The sequence below is a fragment of the Venturia canescens genome, chromosome 2 (genome assembly GCF_019457755.1).
Source record: "Venturia canescens isolate UGA chromosome 2, ASM1945775v1, whole genome shotgun sequence".
Classification (NCBI taxonomy): Eukaryota; Metazoa; Arthropoda; class Insecta; order Hymenoptera; family Ichneumonidae; genus Venturia; species Venturia canescens.
Genome location: NC_057422.1, coordinates 11121058 through 11143939, shown reverse-complemented (window position 1 = coordinate 11143939; position 22882 = coordinate 11121058). Strand labels below are relative to the sequence as shown.

The window sequence follows — 22882 nt, the reverse complement described above, 5'->3', positions numbered from 1 at the left end:
ATAAGCGGATCGGCTAGATTGAATTATCTCATAATTCGACGAGAACGGTAAATGATGTAATTCTATCAGTGAATACCCTACGAGATTTAGTCAAAGTTACAGTTCGATTAATTGATATTCACATGATACATGTGTATATAAAGCCGATGATCTCAATCGAATTTACGATCCTCTCAAAATATCCGATTCCAATCACTCCGTGTACTGATCATTTAGAGGAAATTCAATGTCTGTTGAAATATTGACTTTTCGTATTTTGGAAAAGTGTTATTCGCTATATTTATAAAAGTAAATTTATTTTAAGCGAAAATCTTACAATCAATTCCAAAACTATCCAGTCTCGTTAGTCGTTAAAAATTACTGTCGAAACTGTAAATCAATATAACAGTAAAATCAGGTAGGAACTTAAAAAATCGTTTGATAAAGGTTTCATTGATATGGACGGCAATAATGAAAGTAGCTGTAGTAATAATTTAGTATCAGGAGCCTCTTTAACTTGGTTGGCAAATGGAAGGCAAAGTAGCGGCTTGGTTTTGGTGCTAATGCACGATCGCATTACGCGGTTCTAAATTCCGCTCTAGCAAGAGGAACCGTATGCTCTTTGCGAGCTACGAACTGAATAATTTGTGAATAAATTGGAGGGGATTGTAAAACTACAAACTTGAAATATATTCGAACACGAAACTTATGATCGGGGCTGAAAAAACTGAGAAAAAAGCAAAAGCAATGTCGAAGTTTCTTACCGATTTATATGGAACTAGGAAAAAAAATCTAATTCATTTGTATTGAGGATTTCGTATGGTCATGTCGTCCGTAAGATTACCATGAGGACGGATGAGATTTCGTCGAATAAAATCCTCAGCAGAATAGTTAGATATCTACGTCAGCTCCGGAACGACGCCCATTTACCCTCAACACTCTGGTACAAACTGTTTCGAATCACTTACGAAAGGAGCTTTTATCAGGGTACTTTCTCAAAATGACACGAATTTATAAACCGTCAGGTGTAGCTAAGCTCCAAATTTATCGGATCCTACGATTACAAATCTTATTTGTTACTAATTTAAGGTAGTTCATGCACGAAACGATTTTCTTAAGAAAGTTTTGAAATTTTCACAGAGTTTAAATGGGCAGTCGTCTGACACGCATTTCAAATTTTAAAGGGTTTGTCTTATTGGTTATTGAGATAAACATGTTTAAATATGAGATAAAATACATAGGGTTATAGGAACTATGCTTAAAAAATCGTCTATCTTTCCATATAACGAATGCAACGTTCATGTTTATAAAAAAGTACACAATAACAAAGAAGTATATAACGAAAGTTTGGGAAAAAATTCGAAACGATTGTCTTGCCAGTAATAAAGATACATTACGTTAAAGATTGAACGAAATTGGTAATGAGCACTCGTATAACCACACATTTGCTTATTCGGCATTTTGTTTCTTCTTGGCTCGGCCCATTCCTGTCATAGCCTTCTGTCTTTTTATTAACACTTTTTTCTTGCTCCAATTTCCTTTGTGTTTATTCTTTGCGCTCTCTAAAGCGATTTTTTGCATAAAAAACTATAGTATTTTAGCCAGGGACGAATGAAGTGTGGGGTTCAGTCAGTGATGGATCCCAGATTAATTAATGGCTTGTAATTTCATTCACCAAAAGATAAGTTGGAAATATTTATTTTCAATTTCGAATTAAAAACTCTGACATTAATTTAGAGTGTTAATATCTTCAATTAGGAAGTAAAAATCGATCCAATTTAGACACCCATAAAATACGATCCTTCGGGCATGTGATCGCATTTGCGATCGCTTATATATGCAAATTTATTGTGATATCAGGCAACGAGTCTCATTTTACAAGTTCTCTAAATAGTCAATATCGCTCTAATGATTACTTTTTTCCCAACATCGATAGTCGTTCAATCCACACGCTTCGTAGAATCTAATAAAAAAAAATATTCATATATATGTATATATATTTTTGTCTCTATGCCCGCTAGACATCTCTCGCTGTTGAGCCAGTTTTCTGGGAAACACAATCGATTTTTACCACATTCGGTACGAATTCCACTGCTCGCAAGAATTCGTTGTTGGTTAGAAAGAGCGAGGAAGAGTAAAGAGAGATGGAAAAGGGAAATAGGAAGAGAAATATATCTCGCAGAGGAAACTGCGAGATTGGATTTCCGAGTACACAGGAGATTTCCAAAAATGCAATTAATTCGTTTGGAGTCTCCACGCCAGTTTATTGACATTCCGGCAACAGCGGTTGTCGACATCCGACCCATAACGCCCTTTAGTGAACTTTAATTTTCAACTACCTTTGACGAAGTGTGGTGAAACACAACTTGAGTTTGGTGCATAAAGTCAAATGTACATACACACACTTCGATAATCTAATTACAACAAACTTTGACCAAATTTCATTTGATTATATCAGTTCATTTTTTATTCTGCAATTGAACTTCACTATTGAAACTTCAAAAAGCAACGCTCGTATATTATTTTCATTAGTAAGCCAAGTTTTTTTATTGAACATTCCAATGAACTCGACTCACTGATTAAAACAATGATCGAAATTCTCTTTTACGTCTTCCTACGTACGGATGAGGGAATAAAAATAACATGAACGCAAAAATGTTTTATCCTTTGTTAAAAAATAATAAAAAAGTCTTCGCACATTCGGATGTTATATCGAAATCAGCGTTGAAAGGACCTTCCTTTCCGATCGAATATTCAAATGGATTTAAAAAATAAACACTAGAAAAAGTCGGTGATATATTTTCACTCCAATTTACAGATAAAATAATGAAATAACCAACGTTGGAAGCCGCTTTCGAGGTCACCCATTTGAATGCAACAAAAATAAATGGCGCAAGAGAATTCGAAATTTTCTTTGATTAAAAACAACCATTTGCGGCATGAGATAGAAGTCGTTTAAGGGGAGAAGTTGAGCTTTGCTCAGGAGCAAAGTACATTCGGCTATGCAGAAAGTTTCTTTGGTGAAGCTCTGTTTTTACGTAGCGTGTAAAGACGGAAGAGCGAAGAAAAGAGACGGCGCGACATGCGATTCAGCATGTACATATATGCGAATGAATGTAGAAGAAGAGATCACGACAAGCAAGTAGGTTGTAGATATAGACAAGATGACGACCCGGAGTCGACGTTTTGCTGTACCCGTGACGTAACTCGCTGCGTCGAGACGATAAGAAAGAAGTGGGGCTGCGGTCAAGGCAAGATATCACTGCAGGATTGTGCAGAGATGAAGATTATTCAGCGAGGTGTGAGGAGATGCTTTCCGAGGCGTCGAAGAGGACCCGTGATGGGGAGGCGGTGACGAAGGGGACGAAAGAAAATTCAAAAAAATCAATTTGCTGTTTTTGTTAGTTCGCTCGATCGCACAAATTCGCCCTGATAATTAGCCAGAGACGAGGCCGGGCGATAAACGTGTAAGGGGACTTCCCTCTTTTTCGCAAGAATTGCTGTTACAAAAAGAGAAAAATTCGTTGGGTGGGCCCATGGAGGGAAAAGTATTTCTCGACCAAAGGACAAGGGGACAAACGAGGAACATAGATGAAGAACACAGTTCGAGGTCGAACGATGCCACCATAAGGTGCAGCATCGACGCGAATTTGGAAATGCAATCAATCTATCAATCAGCACACAAAGGAGAACGTGACGGGAATTAAATGGGGTTGTGGCCCGCAGGGGCTGAAGTGCCGGTGGGGCTGTTCTCGTTGCTGCTTCTCTCTTGTGGCTGTTGCTGCGACCGCTGTTCTCTCCTTCGCCTTAGCTTCCGTCCTTCTTGCATGCTGCTCATTGATTTTCTCTCTCTCCCTCTCACTCTCTTTCCGCTCTCTGCGCTCACCGTCCTGACTCTTTCCCTACCTTTATCGGACTGTGAAAACATAGCGTTTCCACGTCAAAGCCCCTTAGCAATTCAGAGTGCATTGCTATGTGCGGGAGCTAAAAAATTTATCAATTTTACCTTTTCAAGTTCCTTCGCTTATCAAGCTGCCAAACTGCTGGGTTGTAGCACAATTGAACAATTTCGGTAACAGCATCGACTCGACTGCTATTTCAATGTTCTTATTTTTCGTATTTAAATGAGAATTGGGGAAAACAGTGCCGGATGAAAGACAGAAAACACAGAAAAGAAATTCTTGTAATTTCATTCGCCAAAACATAAGTTGGAAAAATTTATTTACAATTTCTAATTAATAACTCTGACATTAATTTAAAGTGATTATGTCTTTAATTAGGGAGTAAAAGTCGATCGAATTTAGACTTTAGTTGCTACAGTGAGCATAACTTATATTGCTAGTATCCTCAAATTACTGTTGTGATTCCGAATTATATATATACGAAAATTTTCTTCGTTATTATTCGTGAAACATTAAAAATTCTCTAAAACACCGGATTTCATATTTGGAGTGGATTTATTTGTACGACTTCGGAATTTTCTACTGCAGGATTGAAGTGGCTCCGTGAATTTTTGGAATTTATATTTGATACACTCTGGAAATGTAGCAAATATTCGGGCTATGATAACTTCCATTATTTCATCACCTTATCATATTTCGGTGCTCTGTTTTATTTTGGTTCGTGCGAGCGAACAGAAAGCAGAACTCGGATAAACAATATTCGTAATAAATGTTCTTGTTTTCGTTGCTTTTTTTCGCTGAACAGCGGTGCTGATATGAGCTATCAATTACATCGGGAAATGAAAAATGGCGAGTATTGTACGTATGAATGTATTTTCGAGGAATACGATTTTTTAGAGTATCGTGCCGAGTGCCCTCGGGGCTCCGGTGGGAAAATGTTGCAAAGCGTTTTTTATGTATGTGAAACGAGACTGACTCGATGAGACCAATGGGAAGAGAAAAAGAGGAAAAGCTTCGGAAGGGAAAAGGAGCATTCTCGTTGACTCTGTTACGCGATAGCCGTGCGCAAACGGTGGGGAACCAACAGAAGCAGTAAAAAAAGTTTTTATCGATCTCACGAGAGAACAAGAGAGTGAGAGAGAGCGAGAGGAAGAAGGACGAGAAGGGGGAGGAAGGATTATTTGCTCATAGCCTAGCCACATGGGTGAACGAATTAATGTGGACAGAGTGAAGTAGCAATAATATATATCAGGAAAATTATTTCAATAATTTACAACATTAACTACGAAAAAACATAAAACTTCATAAAAAAACAAAGCGTCGCTTTGTTTTGGGCTGTCGACAACGGTGCAAATGATTTATTTACCGAAAATTCTGTCACACGCTCATCTCACGATATGGTCCAATGGAGCATAACGTCAACTTCAATTAAAGAATCGAGTTCGCTATAAATTTTGAGAGAATCAATAAAAGTAACTGTTTCCTACACTCCGGAGCATATTCAACATTGTTTATATGTCTGAATAATTCATAATATAATCGCATGGAGTACGAAGCTGGAGAATGTCGCGCGATGGAATTTCGAGTGCTCAAGGGTCGTCGATCTGGCTCTAAACGATATGCGCCCGAACTTCTCTGAACTTTGATGACATCGGAACGCGGTTCTATATATACGAAAATAGAATTTTCCTCACTATGAAGTACTCTACGATCGATGCTCTCACAAGGAACATCACTTTGGTGTCCCCCTCCGATTTTCTTGAAACTGCTGTATGTGAAAGAGCATTCGAAAGTAAGAGACACGTATTTTTTTTTATCGGCGGAAAAAACGGTTTTAAGGGGTGAAACCACCCTTGAAAGTAAGGCATGTCAGGGGGTGATTTTGCAGTTTCACCAGCAAGCACTCAACTGATTTTGATAAAACCAAAACCAAAATGTTTCTTATCTGAAGTGATGAAAAGTTCACCCTGTGCACGAAAAAAAAAAAAAAAAACAGGGGGTTAACCACCCTTACATTCTTATATATCTCACGCCACAATAAAAAGGAACGAATATGAAGGAATGAAACGGGTTCTATTTCCATGAAAACATGAAAATAAAGTTCACGTGTTTTTGCATTTTTGCAAAATAGCAGTCTTAAGGGGGTGAACTACCCCTTTTTTGAATTTTCGTACCGTAGGTGGTTTATTTCTGTTTTACATGTTTTTGCTGATTCGAAATATTATAATAGTTTCGAATCAAGATTTTCTGACGTATCGAAGTCAATACAAGACTCTGAATGGGTGAATCTCCCCCACTCGATTTTCCTCTTTATTCGCTATTTCAAAATTTCTCCCTGCATTTCGTTCAATTTGGTTGCTCTGCATCGAAATTACAAATTTAATAATTTTAGGAACATATAAAACTCGTATTGACCTGGATGGTGTCGGTTTGGCGGGGGGGGGGGGGGGGGGGGGGGAAGTTCTCACAACTACTTTTTCGGTGATCATAGAAAGCTTGTAAACTGCACGTAAATGAATAGGTACCATGCTACAGATAAAAATGCCTCTATAAAACACTTTCATAACTTTGGCGGAAAAATAGAGGCGTAGACATATGATCCCGGTGTTTGTGCTAGATAAAAATGTTATCAAGTAGTTATGATCACCTGATATTTTTGGCATTCTCACACACCGAATAACATTAGTCATTCCGAATATTCTTGAGTCATGCATCAGATAAAAACGTTATCAGGCATCGTGAGATTAATAAATATTTTTTTCTTTCGATACTTATTTTCGAAGGCGGTAACCATTAGCATTGTACTAGTGCATTTTTGAGTGAGCTCCAAATCGTGCGTGCTTTTTCTGTGCTTTTGGTGTATTGTGCCTACTACTTTTACCAGCATGAAAGTCAACCCAATCAACGTTATCAAATTGTTACTGGCTACATTTGAAGCTATGAACATTGCACAAACTCCTGTTAATAATGCAGAAATAGAGATGAAGGAGAATTTCGAAAAAATTTTAATCGATTCTATGCAAGATTACAACGGGATTGAGATGATACAGGAAGAAACTCTTGATTTTCAAGAACCATTTAAAGAGTTCGAAGCAATTGCTGTTGAAGATATGATATGGCAAAAGGATGATGATGTCGATTCCGACGCTTGTTCTGGTGACGATGAGCTGAGCTATGATTATAAAAAAAAAGCTGTTGAATATTGGAGATCTGGTAAAAAAAAGAATTACAGTGTTGAAACCGTCAAACAAAAATACAAATCTGTAAAATCCATACGGCAGTTACGACGCTGGGCACAACAACTGAACAAGGGTGGTACATATAAAGAAAAACTTGCTCGAATTTCTGAATACACATTACGGAATATGAAAACTGCTGTAGACGCGGGTGTCATTGTTCATGATATTGACCTTCGAAAGTGGGCTCTACAGGCACAGAAAGAAATAGGCCATGAAGATATACGATTCAAAGCTTCTCATAACTGGCTATGGAAATTTAAGAAATCGCATCGCATTGTTTCCAGAAAAATTAATAAATTTATAACGAGAAAAACTGTGGAGGAAGAAGCGCTTCTGCAAACAAATGCGGACAAATTTGTTCAAGATGTTAAATTACTAATAGAAAAGTATGGGTCAAGTAATGTATATAATTCGGACCAAAGCGGTTTTCAACTGGAAATCCATTCAGCACGAACTTTAGCGATGGAAGGATCGAAAAAAGTTGAATGCGTTGTACAATCAGTGTCTTCAACGACCCATAGCTACACGATTCAGCCAACAATAAATGCCAACGGGAAACTACTTTCTCCACTTTTCATAGTATTAAAGGAGGCAAAAGGTGAATTTGGACCGAGAGTAACGAACGAATTGTTTAAGCCAGATAACGTCATAGTAACAGCATCGAAATCTGGGAAACTTACTTCCGGTGCGTATTATCGTTAAGGGTGCATCAACTTTTTCCAAAATATAGTTATAAATATATAATTTGTTATATGTTTACAGATCATTTTAAAATTTGGATGGAAAAAGTTTTTTTTCCGAATGTTGGAAGTGACAATGTATTACTGATTGATTCCTGGAGTGGACACTGCCCCAAAGTTGTACGTGAAGCCACCCCTCATGATAAAAAAATCATCACAATGATTATCCCAAAAGGTACAACTGGAAAAATTCAACCGCTTGATGTATTTGGATTCAGGATATGGAAAAATTTTGTACGACATTTTTCAGATAGTGTTCTATTAGTGGATGCTGATATAAATTTACATTTGAGGAATAATATAATCAAACTGCAATCTTTGGCCCACAATCAATTGTCATCTCCACGCTATATCAATCTTTTCAAATATTCATGGTTTAAAAGTAATTATATTACGGAAAAACCGGAATATTTCGAAAATCCTGTTGATTTTGGGTTCGGTCAATCAAAAACACACTGTGAAATACCTGGTTGCAATAATATAGCGATTATAAAATGTGCATGGTGCAAAAAATCTTTGTGTTTGAAACATTTTTTTGATGAATATCATTATTGTACAACGTATGAGCCATAATTGCTGGAAATGATAGGTTTTATTATATTTTATTTCGATATATGTACTTATCTAATAAAATCCGATTCTATACTATGAGACGGTTAATGAATTGTTAATGTGTATTGAAGTTTCATTTAAAAAATGTTCGTTAGTAAACAAGATCAACAGCATAGACTTATTCAGACTTCAAAGTTGAATCGTAGTAAATATCAAATGGCTCCCCTCCTCCTTCCCTTGCCCGCCAAGATTGAGGTCAATACGATCATTATACGTTCCTAAAATTATTGAATTCGTAATTTCGATGCAGAGCAACCAAATTGAACGAAATGCAGGGAGAAATTTTGAAATAGCGAATAAAGAGGAAAATCGAGTGGGGGAGATTCACACTTTCAGAGTCTTGTATTGACTTTGATACCTCAGAAAATCTTGATTCGAAATTATTATAATATTTCGAATCAGCAAAAACATGTAAAACAGAAATAAGCCACATACAGTACGAAAATTCAAAAAAGGGGTAGTTTACCCCCTTAAGACTGCTATTTTGCAAAAATGCAAAAACATGTGAACTTTATTTTCATGTTTTCATGGAAATAGAACCCGTTTCATTCCATCATATTCGTTCCTTTTCATTGTGGCGTGAGAAATATAAGAATGTAAGGGTGGTTAACCCCCTGTTTTTTTTTTTTTTTTTCGTGCACAGGGTGAACTTTTCATCACTTCAGATAAGAAACATTTTGGTTTTGGTTTTATCAAAATCTGTTGAGTGCTTGCTGGTGAAACTGCAAAATCACCCCCTGACATGCCTTACTTTCAAGGGTGGTTTCACCCCTTAAAACCGTTTTTCCGCCGATAAAAAAAAATACGTGTCTCTTACTTTCGAATGCTCTTTCACATACAGCAGTTTCAAGAAAATCGGAGGGGGACACCAAAGTGATGTTCCTTGTCAGTAAAACTCGTCTCGCAGTAAACAGGACAAAATTTCTCTTTGATAATTTATGACACGGAGACGACACCCTTGAAACTAGAGACGACACACACACACACACACATACATAAATTACAGACACGCACACACGACTCATTGTTTGGTGTTGAATTTCTCCGGTCCAGTTCTTCGGCGGATACGAACGCGTCGATCTCATCAATGCTGAAATTCTTTCCACCTGACTCGCCCTTTGTCCCGTGTCACTGAATTATCGAGTAAAATTTCAAGCGTAAAAACTACAGGCTCGCGTGGTGCGCTGACTCGCGTTCGTTACATGGGCGTTACACAATTTTCCAGTGGGTCACTCGATCACACTGTTACGACGAAAAAAAGGCTCGAAAATAAAAGAAAATGAAAAAAAAGGGCAAAATGAGGAAAGAACCTCATGGTTGACTACGAACTATTCCATGTCGCCTGATACGAGATCAACGATCTGATCTGACAAACCCATTGGCAGCCAACAAAGTCAGCTCTTATTTCTGTACCTATACCAGGCTTACACACGAGACCGAGAGGCGACTCGTTTTATCGTATAAGTTGATTGTATCTGTGACATTGATCAAGCAGCCCAGCAGGTTTAGTGAACGCCTTTCATTCTGTATGTGTACATTCGTACAGGGTATTCCAAGTCAAAAAAGTTTTGTCCGTGGATTCGACTGTTTTGTAAGGAGTCGACAATTCCTTATTTTCCAGCACCTACGGAAAAAAGTTTTTAGGAAAATCTTGAGTTTCATCTCGCAAGAGATTTTTGTCTCTTGAATTATTTAAAATGGATAAATAATGTACTTGCATTTTTTTCTGACGCATTCGTAATGCCTGGAAGATTCGAGATGAACGAGTTGAAATTTTCGTTAATTGATTACAGTAGAATTGAAAAAATATCAAATTTTCAACGAAATAAATGTGCTTGAGATCCCAAACTGAGCGGTTGAGTGTCGAATTCTCTTCAGGTAGAAATGGGGGTTATGTATATAAACATACAGCCAGCCGAGCTCGACCAACGTTTGGCCATGAGGAGCTGAGATCGAATACATTATTTTTCATGCAGCATCGACGCCGGATCGTTCCCACACGTGTACACTTTGCTTCATATAAAATCGCATTTCCTCTTCCATTCAAAAAGTATCATGTTCGAAAACTCCGCCCTCACATCGACGTCTTCGCTCGACCGTCATCAGCGAGACCACCAAACACGATGGTTAAGTCGAACGTACGGGCGTGGCCGCAGACGCAGTTTTTATTATAAAATACTTTCGAATTGTTGAGTCAGGTATTCGGCGCGTTCATGTTTTCGCATGGATCGCTAAACTGATAAATCTCTTTTGCGATTATTGAATTAGGAAATTTTTTAAAATGTTACGAAGGTACCTCTTTTGCGGGGCAGGCGGCGAGGAGGGTACTGCTATGCTTTAACGTGGAAAGCCTCTCGTCTTACCAACTGCACGTGAATTTAGTTTCTCGTTTTCAATTTACATGAAAAAATGATAATTGTGTACTTTGAGTTGAAAAAATAAGTATTTCAACAATAATAATGTTCCTAATTTTGGCGAAAAAAGTTTCTTGTTTTATATTTCAAAATATCAAACAATTGCTTTGACAGCAGCAGCAATGCAGGGTTATGCTTTCAGTTTTTGACTGTTGGCTGCTCTGCTCAAGCTCGAGGGCAAGCTGTAAGTCGCACTGTTTATATGTAGCTGGACGAGAGTGCGTTGATCGATGCGACGTTGCCGCGTTTGAAGCTGTGTCCGCCAGAAGAGAGAGACAATCTTCGTTTATTAATTTTCGTTTACTTTAGTTTGTTAATTAGAGTTATCTTGGCAGTTGGTTTACTAGTGTTCGTTTAATCGAAAAGTGGCTTTTTTAAAAAGTAGTTTGTCAATGTTTTTTTGCGTTTTTTCATGATTTTCCATGAGATCCAATGTAAAAAACTAATTCAATTTACTCAGAAACGGTATGGTTGAACGCGTTAAAATTTCGTGAGCAAATATTTTACACACTTTCTACCGTATCTACCAATTTGCATAAAAATTCTTCATTTTTGATACATGGTACCGTTCCGCTTTAGTTCGGTTAATTTCTTTAGCTGCTCTCGGTTGGTCCGTCCCCTGAAATTTCCACGACGCTTCAATAATTAGTTCAATTCTCATTAAATAAAAATTCCAAAGTGAGCGAATATTGTAAACACTCCGAAAGAATGTTTTCTACATTTTCAATTTTATTTCCAAATGATTGAGGAACGAGGAGAAAATGGAAGGAAATGATGTTGGAAAGCCGGAGATTTTTCCGCATGTTTACAGTAGACATTTCGCGTCCGCGCGGGGTGTGTACAAGGGGAGCATTTTGCTTGGTTAGCTTGAAGTACAACGGACAGAGAGAAAGCGAGCAGAGCATGAGGGAGGGCAGGCGACAATGTTTGGTTATTTCGCATCGCCGATTTTCGGAGAGTCGAGCGAACGGCACGAGTGTCTTCCTACATGCATTCTGTAGGGAATTCGTGTGTTCCGGAGCGGTGTAGTACATAGGAGGGTTTAGTACATAGTACATAATACCGACAAAGCGTGAAGGGAGCCAGAGAGTCAAGACGGAATATAACGTAGACCTTTGACAAGCGAAACAACGTGGAGCATGCGATCCTGGTTGGTTATCCGACGCCCTTTTACTATGGAGCCCTCGATACACGTCGATCGATGTATCGATGAATCCTCGACATTCTCATGTCTCGGTGCACAATGGACCGATGGTTAGTGCGCGTAAAATAATGGGCTAGAGTCGCCTCTGTACCGTGCGAGCCTCGTACTTTCAATGAGCCTTCATTCTTCCTTTTCCTTTCTCCGTCTCTTCATTTTTTTCTCATCTTCAAGCACACTTTCCCTTTCTTCCTGCCTCCCTTTTCTCCCTCGCTGATGCACCACTTCTTCTTACTCATCAATAAAAAATTAAACAACGCGTGGGACTCGACCATCGCCCAATACGAAAGCTGCTGAAACCAGCCCAAAAGTGGGCCACTCCGGCTTGCCAAATCCCGTCGGAAAGTTCCACCGCAGCACTGATGGACCACGAATATTGGCCAAACTTTTGCTTGCCAAATTTTCTCGGTCGACTCTACCGCAGCTACGGTAAACAATTTTATCAATACCCGACGTATTATCAATTAAGGCTCACAGAAAATACGGTCAAGAATCGCGCGGCTCCGCAGTGAGAACGTTCGACGAGAAATCTTTTCGGACTTATTGCAATAATCTTGAAATATTTCATCATTCATTTTGAAAAACCTTTCATAAAGATTCAATTGAACTGAATACTAAATAATTGATCTCGAAAATCAGTCATCCGAGGTCTAGAAAAAAAAAACCATTTCTGCGTGTACATAAGATTTTCATTCATCGTACAAAAGCAGTTTTCCCTCGTTTTACTCACACTGCTCGCACACACGTACGGGCGTACAGATGTGTAAGCTTTTGTGCACAATACAACATGAAAGAAACGGCAACTCACGATGCTTGAAAAAACGGGCAGATATAGGGCCGCTTTTGCATTATGCGCGGAAGAGACCACGATTGTGTCGAGTTTAGGGACGCAAGAAAAATTCCTTTGGGTGACGAGAGGAAAATTTCTTCGGGCGACGCGCGCCCGGCCCCTTCAGAAAAGACTCTACGAACGTGTTGACGCGAGCGTCTCTTCTTTTCCGGAGCACGCTTGTACAAGTGTGTGCGCGCGGGTTTGTGAAACGAAAGAATTACAAAAGATGGGAGTTTATAACGCACTGAGAATGAGAAAGGCGTAAAGTTACTAAGGTTGTACTCCGAGTCGTTAAAGTTGCGCCATTTTTAAGTCCACGTATTCCTGTGTATAAGTGAATAGGGAACAACAAAAAAACTAAAGGAAAAAGGAAGCAGGGAATGGCTTGAATTCTTCATGGCTTTTCTTGGGACAGGTCGCGGTGGTGAAAAGATGATTCTATTATAAGTTTCGCCCACTTTTCTCACACGTTGAGTTTACAAATTGCCAGAGAACCCGGCGGCGGCACTGCTTCGCGTCGAGAGAAAAGCTGCATGTGCTGGAGAGCCTGCTCTCGCGTACATACGTGCATAGGCGAAAAGACGACGGGCTAAGAGAGAATGTGCCACGATCCTGCAACATCCCCGATGTGCAGCCGTGCGCTGCCACAGATATCGCTCTCCTTCCCTCCCTTTTCTCTTCTTTTTTCTCTCAAAAAGGAACAATTCAACTTTCTGAAACGTTCGCTTCCGCGTTCTTCCGTGTGCTGGAAAAAATTACTGCTTCCCCTCCCTACGGCCTGCTCTATCGTTCCGAGATATAATTGTGAAATACAGTTTGAGCCGTGATATTTTCTGTTTCAAAGCTTTCTACCAATATAGTATATTTACGTCGTTCGCGGCTCGGAGATTAATTCTGCAATTCATTTTTTTCACTATTCGTTACGTCTCTCGCTGTCTTACAAATTCTGCTCTTTCACTCTGATTAATTCGAAATCAATCTCGGAGCCATAAATTTTGCCTGCTTATAAAATCAACCAGATCGCTGTCAGCATTTTGCCACCCGAATCTTTGTTCGGTTCCAGATCACTGTGACTAGTCAAATGTATAAAAAAAAAAGAAAAAAGCTGAGAAACCATCAATTTAAGAGCCGACGCAGATGTCGCTATTTCCAATTCGATTTTATCTTGGAAAAAAATCGTTCTTGCCAGGAACTGACGATCTAGGGAAACTTTTTGTTGTATTCTTGATGCAAACTTATTATTGAAACTTCCACTGTAGACGTACGTACTTTTGCATGTGAACAAGATAAATAACGAGAAGGCCATTAAAAATTCTATTACCGGGGATATAATGTACCACGGAACTGCGCATTCGCCTTTTCGCTCTCTCGTACTCTCCAGTTTACAAATTGTCCTCATTTGCATTACGCAAAAGGCGTTAACCGCACGAATCTTGGGCAGTCCGGAACTTTTACGACATGTAAATAAGCGAGTGGAGGAAAAAAATAATGTTTATAAAATGATTCCTTCTTTCTTGCTTTATTTTTTCACGAGGAAACTTCTTAATTGGAGGTTTAACGTGAAAGCCGGGGCACGGGAACTTCTTATTTTCAAGTAATGTGGGGGATACACGACACGGGGATTTCAACTTTCCGACGTTAATTTGTACATTTCTGTACCGATTTTTTTGCCCTCTATATTTTACGGTATTTATTTCTTGACGGTTGTGGGAGTTTAAATTCGTTGCGGAAGGCGTTTCACGGGGTAGAGGAAATGGGAAGGTTCGTGCATTGAATTGCTTCGGAGTTGAGGGTGAATGTGGGGGGGGGGGGGGTCGGGGTCGTCGATTTTTCTGCCTGTATGTGTGTGAAAGTTCTTTTCAAGAATATCCGCTTTATTGGTATATATTTATGTAAAACATCCGTACACATAGCTAAAGATATGCATTTATTTACACAAAATGAGAGTATGCTTATAGCACGTGCGGTGGATATAGTCAAATTGCGAAGTGCTAAAGCCACTCTGAGAATTGACCGTCCGTGTGGTTCACCATATGGATAAAGGAAGAGAGAGAGCGAGTTAAGCCGCTTTGAATAGACGATATTCCATTACAAGTTCCGTGTACTTTTTATCGCGAGTCGAGAGCTATAATACGTTTTTTTCTCTCCATTTTGGCCTCCTCGGCAACTCCCTCGTCCACGGATTCGCTTTCCAAACGAGTCGAAGCGAGATGCTCTTTACCGAAGTTGTGGTTTCTAGGTGCTCCGGGTTTTAACCAGTAGCGAACATGCAGACGTCCAAGCTGTGCAAAACTCACCTCCTTATTCTCCCTTGACGCGCGACACTGCGGCTCTGACTATTCCAACTTTTTAACCGGTGGGTTCCGAAAGGAAAGAAAAGAAAAAGAGAACGTGCGAGGGCAGAAAAGAGAGGGGGAATAAAAAAAAGAATCGAAAAAATTACACTCGTCAACGAGGTACTTACCCAAAGGCTTTGCTCCCAGCCACCCTTTTTTACGTACTTTTAATCCTCACACCCTCTGAGCACGCGCGAAACCACACTTTTATAGAATATACTCTCCATACTTTCCTCACTCTAGCGTGCGCCCTGCGTCTCCTTGCTGTATAAACCCCGCGACATATTTTGCACCGAGCAACCATCATTCTTTGTGCGTATAAAGGCATCATTACTAAAAAACATTTATTCGTCCACTCTGGTGCATTCGTCACTGAATTATTGCTGAGGCACTGAATAAGTACGAAAGTCCGGCGAACATGAAGTAAAAATGTGCTCATTACTAAAAAAAAAACGACTTATAAATAAATCGAATAGTGGAAAAATCTAAAAATATCTAAATGTGACGATAATTACGGAAAAAATACAAATAAATGATCATATGCAAAGTGGATACTCAAATATGGAAAGTAGACGAAAAATATTTCCGGACAACGTGCGTTAAAAGCTTCCGGTATTCGAGTGTCGGTCAACCGGTGTCTCATCACCGTGAGTGCTGCAAATTTCTTCAGGGACGCTTTTTCTGACGCGGTTTGACCGATTGCAAGAAGTCTCTGTCAACCAATTTTTGCCATGGGTTGACATGTTGCGTAGATTGACGAAGCTTTTTTTATAATGGGTCAAAACTCGTTGGAGAATTATTACAAGTTCGAAAATTCGAGGTAAGGTTAGGTGACTTCGTCGTTTAAATTTTCAATTGACGAGAAACTTTTTGCTCGACATTTGATTCCAAGTGAATTATTTTTCTAGACTTGTTATTTGAAAAAGTTTTGCTTCAAGAGAAAAGAAGCTTTTACTCGGCAATGTTTGCTGAATGAAAAATAAAATAAATGCCAGAACAAAAGGGATGTTGCTTGGAAAAGGTTCAGTTCCATCTTTAATGAAACTTCAAGGAGAAACAATATTCGTCAAGTGTCTTTTATTCTTCTGGTTCGATACAGACGGTCAATTCCTACCGAAGTACATTCACTATACATATCTATGTCGATACATAAAAGAGAGAGGATCAGCGCCGTCTCGACAGGTGCAGAAAGTACGCTGGAGATGAATGAAATGGAAAATTGAGTTTGGTGCTGCTCGATGTATCCACGGCATGAGATTGCTCTTGTTGAAACACACAACTTTTTCCATTTACCGATTTATTGACGTGAAAAAGATTTTTGAATCGGTGAATTCGAGTGGCAGAAAGAGAAAAATACATGAAAAATTCAAAAGAACGTAATCGAACATTTTTTATCTTCGGCTCAATGAGCATAAAAAAATACACGTGATTGATAGTTTTCTAATCCCTGCTGCTTCGCGATAACTAATTTCGAAGATTCGTTAATACCAAATAATTGCCAAAGTGATGAATAAAGTCCTCGAAACCTCGGTACACATTCGAACGAGAGCAAATGCTCGTATAGCTGCGGGGTTACACTCCATCAATGTTCACCGTAGGCTATTCGCGATATAATTTTCAATATACAGGAAATTTCAATTAAAAATACAGTTATCGATGAAATTTTACTTTTTGTTGTGAATTTCACGATGAGAGGATGCGGCCATCGGAGCTTGGGAGAATGTGATATGTTTTATTTTTTATTGAGACCGTTAACAGGCACACGAAAAACATATTAAATTTTTTTCCGGCCACAGGCGGTCACCTGAAAATTCTCGTCCATTGGGTCAGGGCCTAACTGATCTTTCTCCAACGACAAAAATTCGTTACAACCATGGACAAAAAATATGCGACATAACATAATATGAAAAAGCAAAGATCACAATTAAAGTGCATTTATTTGTCCATAAGATATTTTTCCTAGCAATGCGTAGACTCGTTGAAAAAGGCATTAAAAAACAACTAAATGTCTTTAATCGATATTTTGTTGCTTGATCTAACGTATGCTTGCGATAAATAAGTTCATTTATCCGAATCACTAAATTTTTGTTTATGTGAATAAACTAAACCAGTGAACCAAATCTTTTGTTCGAAGAATTCGGAACATTTGTTTATTTTTACTTAATTCACACAAACTTTCACGATATATTGATTTGAGTATCAAGTACTGAAGTATCTAAACGGTTTTGTTGAGCATAATAAATATATTTTGTAAATCAAATCATACTCGTCAGTTCAATATAACTGAAAATTCGTTGAAACGTATTATTATTATCCAACATGATTTGTGAAAAATAACAAATAATTTCGATAGTCTGATTTTTTCTTTATGTAGCTTAACAAAATATTAAAAAAATCAAGACTGACGGTATTTGACTTCTTCCGACGTTTATCCCGATTCGAAATCAAGCTCGCTCACAAGTTCTACAGTTAAACCGGAAAAGAAACTCCAATCTTGGAGAGAATAAAACCGCGAGCTTAGGAGAATGATTGTTGCAGACATTCCCAGGCAACATCTGGCAGCGTCACTTTCTTGAACGATATAAGAAGGACGTCAGCTCAAGGCGATTAAGTTTCGCCTCGTCGAACGTGAAAATTTGAGACCTCGATAATTACAATCAAACCTGGCTGCGTGGTTATAGGTCGCCCATGATTCGCTCACGTACGGTAATCAAGCGTCGAGAATGATCGATTAATCGATGGATCGAGATGTCTGGACGTAAACGAAATTGCGGCGGGAGGGTAGTAACTAGACGCCGGGGAATTGCTCACAACTATATACCCCATGCAACTTGTATTTGATGCAACTCTCTAACAGCCCTCGTGGCTTTTCGTGCGGAATACTCAAGTTCGTAGTAAGTGCTTGATCTGCCGACTCAGGCAGCGTGGCAGCCATACATTTTTCCGAATCCCCATGCACTTTATACCGGCCACACTTGACAAGTGGAATCGAGTCTTTGCTTCGACAGCGTTGAGATAAGCCTGACTATAACAAAACGATGCTTTGAGCTTGATTACTCGGGAAAAGGGCTGCTTCGAGCTAGTGATCTGCCACTTGGCTATTTCAAATTACGCGCTCTCGTTCTGCGAGTACGACGACGATGCTGTTGTTGATGGGTCGTGTTGGTATCGCGCACGATGCTATACACTAAAGGGTTCGCGGCATGTGACGGAATGATGACGAGATCACGGTCGTTATCCAAATTCTCCTTTCTACCATGATCCTTCATTCGATGTCAACATTGCTTATGAGAGAGCCCATTATTCATTCATGCGTGTAACACCGAATTGAATAGTGGAATGGATTAGAATGACAATATTTATTCACTCAATTCATTCGTGCCAGAAGAGGCATGACAGAAATTTTAGAACGTTGGGACGATTCGTTCATTGCACTGCGCACTGTTCAATTTAATATTTTGTGACATTTATAAAAATAGTTCGAAGATAGACTGGGAATGATTGATGTACGCATCCATCAAATTATTATTCGAGACCTCGAACTCCTTTTGCACATACTTAAATGAACCTAATTCGAGGCGATGAATCCAGATCTTGTATGGTTTTAAAGTTTTTCGGTATCCTAACTGCTTTTTGATGGTTTGTGGGAAAAAAAATTTCCACGTGAAGTTGAAGCAAAAATCAAAATGATTGTCGCTCCCTTCAATTTTTTATGTTTTTTATTTATATGATAACGATGGCGGTGGACGTAAATCATTTTTTATAATCGTTGGTGTATGAAGAAGAGTTGTGCAGCGTGAGCTTAACTTAGTTAATGCTTCTACTTCGAACGATGACGAGCAACTGAACTTTTTTGCTCTTTTGGTGATCAAAGAAACGATTAAAATTTACTCTCGCTATTATTAAAATTATGTGTAACTTGTTTGTTGAGATCGATAAATTTTTAATGTAATGATAGCGGTTAAAATACTTTCGTAGTAAAATCGTAAAGCAAAACGTGACGACAACAGCCATTTTCCATTTATATGCGTATGCATATAATTATATATTTTAAACCAGTTGGCTCATGGTGTTGCCAAATCTTCCACCGTTTATGTCGTTATTACTCGTTAACTTCAAATAAGTGTTTTTCTTTTTCCATTCCAAAGTGATTTTTACGTTTAACAAGGATTTCTCAAGACACCATTGATATCTAAAAACATTATGTTTTCTTATTCTTATTTTTGGCTCTTTAAAGTTGGGAGGATCCTTTTTCATTAAATCAAAATCGTCGCACAGGAAGTGTACCTGTCATAAGAGTCTGTGTATAACCCTTCAAAAAATGTGATTATCGTCAATCGTTTTCTCGACAACCAGACGTTAAATCCTATAATAATTCCGGGAATAGATGCACTCTGTATATTTCTAGTATATTTCCAAATTTCAACTCTTGAAGTTAGAATTTTCGATTTCCATTAGATTCGCGTGAACTTCCTTAATTATAGACCTTTGGCCTTTGGTATGAAAAGTTATTTGTCAAATTATTAAGCGAGTTTTGTTCCGAAATGAATAAACGTTTAATTTAGTTAATTTGTGGAAAAGTTTAAAGCTACTGCAATAAATGATTCTATTCCGTGCTTTGCCCTCCTCTGAACATCCACAACTTTCCTTTCACATAGTTGTTATATTTTTTATTTGCCATAGAGTGGTTTGGTGCCAAAGCAAAATGAAATAATTGCAAAGAAAAAGCAAACTTTTGTACCGATCACGTCGCCAAAAATTTCGGTCTGACCAATTTCGTATTTTTTTTGTGAATCTCCAGCTCACGAAATGATCGTACATGGTCTGCTACATGTGAAAACTGCGCTTTGAACTTTTATGGATCCAATAAATCCATTGAGAAAGCTTGAAATTTTTTCGAATATCATACCGTGATAAATGGGCTTGTATATATGCAAACGACGTTATATCCCTCACAACAGAAAAATACTAGTCTTTCTTTACTCGTACCACTTTTTTCATATTTTTCGCTTGTATACCGAATATTTGTCGATTGTATAAGATGGATATTACCTCCATTTCCTGATGCAAGACGAAAGAAAAGTTTCTTAAAGTTTTCGCTCCGCCTCTGTCTCTTTCACTTCTTCTTTCGTTCGTTTTCCATGCGCCTTCCTTCCTCATCCTCTCTTTTCCTGGAGCGGTCGCGCTCTGTCCTGTTTTTGCCATTCCACTAGGGTGCCCCGATAGATCTGCCGATATCTTGAAACACGGTAAAACGGTCGGTGGGACGAGAGTGAAACGAGAAAAAGACCCTGAGAGAAAAGCTCCGCGTACTTTTCTTGCGCTCTTCCTCCTTCTCCCCCTCCTTCGTCCCCTGCCCGCTGTCGTAAAAATTTTAAATTCACCGGATATTCAAGTGCACTCGAGTTCAACAAATTATACCATCGAGAAAAAAAGTTGACCCACGTCCTGACTCCACGAACGTTGACATTTATTTTACTCACAAATGTAGTGCTACAGCGGTCGCTATAAATGTATCATATTCCGTTACGCGGAGGGAGAAAAAAAACATTCCCATTCTCGTTTAATTTAAAATGAAAATGAAACTCCCTCTAAAAATATAGAGGCAAAAATCGTAACAGGAAAACTTTCATTTCGATCCTCCCTTCTTACAAGCCCGCTCTCCCTCTCTCTGTTATTCCGCAAAAAGTACAGTTCGAACTCCCGTAAAAACTAGCATTCAACTTTCAAACATACACTGCCGACCGAATAACATTATAAATACTGCTGTGTTACATAGCGGAATGACGCAATATTGACTGTAAATTACAGATTAAGGACATTTTACAGGGAGAAAAAAACTTATTCGCGTCGTCAACGCACCCCCTCCCTTAACTCGTCGCCACTTTAACGGCTCCATTTGTTTTCATTTATATAACTCGGATATTCGCCAGAGTATAGTTGTTTTCAAGAGATGATGAGCTCACGAAATCACGCCAGGGTTATACAGGCCAGGTTCACTGTAATGCAGCTCCTTTATACCGCACGAGCTTTATAGATATACGGAGCGTATTCGTTATGTCTATGTACACATAACGAGGCTGGAGGATCGCGGGAATGGGACGAAGCATTTCCCTGCGCTACGGAATTCCGGGGATCTCATCGATTTTTCTGCGACTTTAGCCGATCGTCGTATACATTACGAGGCTGGCTGGCCCATCTCCTGAGCTACATAGTCGTCTCCGTCGTTTTGCTTTCACGCCAGAGTCACTGAATTCTTTCATGATCGAATTCTATTGAAGCTTTCTTCATTATTACGAAATAGAATTTCGCGAGAAGATTGCATTCAATCCCCTTTTGCCAAGCGGCGAGCGTGAGATCCCCAACAAGACCGAATAGTTTCGGAGAGGACGAAAAACGAGAGAGAAAAAAGAAAGAGCGAGTGGGAGCGAGAGAAATAAGATGAAAGCGCGTAAAAAATGTGCTCGAAAGGTAGAACTTCTCTTTCAACTGGAATATTTTTTCTTTTGTTTCAGGAAACGATCATCGCGAGAAATGTTGTCGATCTTTATCCAGGTTTGGAACATCTCGAAATCGCGGGAGAGAAGGTGAGTCTTTCTAATTATTTTTTCGTCTCATATTAATCGAAGAATAATTCAGAAGAATTTTCGTCACTTCAGGGCAAATTAATTCATTCTATTCGACTTACGACTATTCCAAATTTATTGAGTTCTCGTGAGTTCTCAGAATATTTAAATCGTGATGCTTGGGAATCCTTTTTTTCTTAATTCCTCCATTAGCTTCCTCAAGTGGTTGCTGTATCACGGGGTTGTAAGACAAACGATAAAAAAAGTGTCTTTGTCACAGCGACTGTTATTATGTGCGCTCACATCACGACGTACGCATATTAAAGTTCGGATGATTTTTTCTGGTTGCAGGATTCCGGACTATCGAGACTATTCTATCTACTTATGATCACGAAGAATTTCTGACTATCGCGCTGGAGTACATGTAACGCCGTTTGCCGAGTAAAATAAATAGTCATTTCTACTTTCGAAGAAAAAAATAATTAAAAAAAAAAAACAAAACGAATAAATAAAATAAAAATCGTGATAGCTTTCGTAGTGTGAAAAGAAAAAAAAAAGCAAAAGAAAAAAGAAATCGTAATTAGTGTAAAACGCAGCATACTCCTCGTATCTTGTATCGCAACGAAAATACACAATTTTTTCCCTCTTTCTAATCGGCGATCGTTTTGGATCGGACGGTCCAAGTCTTATTAAAGTTCTTCGCTACTTCTCTCGTTTGTTCGAGTGTCGAGAGCGTAGGCTCTGTCCTCATGTAAATGTAAATAAGAGTTTTGTATATTTGTAATATAGATAGGGCAGTGTATTATAAACAATAAAATTATTTATATATATTTTAATCACGAAATAACTACGAAGACCTTTACACATTTTTTCATACACCCTTCATATCCGCTCTAAATATACAGCCTCGTATCCCTCATCCGGTTTGGTCAATGCGTAGTCATGTTTGCCAGGAAAATTCAAAATATACTCACGCGTTACATTCTACATAAACTTCGACCATCAGAATAGTGTGTGAACGGAGGGAAATTCAATTCAGGCTGGTGGAATATTTTGAAATT

At 38.7% G+C, this 22882-nt stretch overlaps 1 protein-coding gene across 1 annotated transcript in view; it reads left to right on the top strand.

The window, feature by feature from the left end:
* The window catches only part of Toll-6 (Toll-like receptor 6), a 30911-nt gene extending 8254 nt beyond the window's left edge, over window positions 1–22657 (top strand). The window contains exons 2-3 of the mRNA XM_043411893.1: window positions 21771–21842; window positions 22173–22657. The gene's annotated coding sequence lies outside the window, so the exon portion shown is untranslated. The remainder of the gene's footprint in view (window positions 1–21770; window positions 21843–22172) is intronic.
* Window positions 22658–22882: the final 225 nt, after the last annotated feature.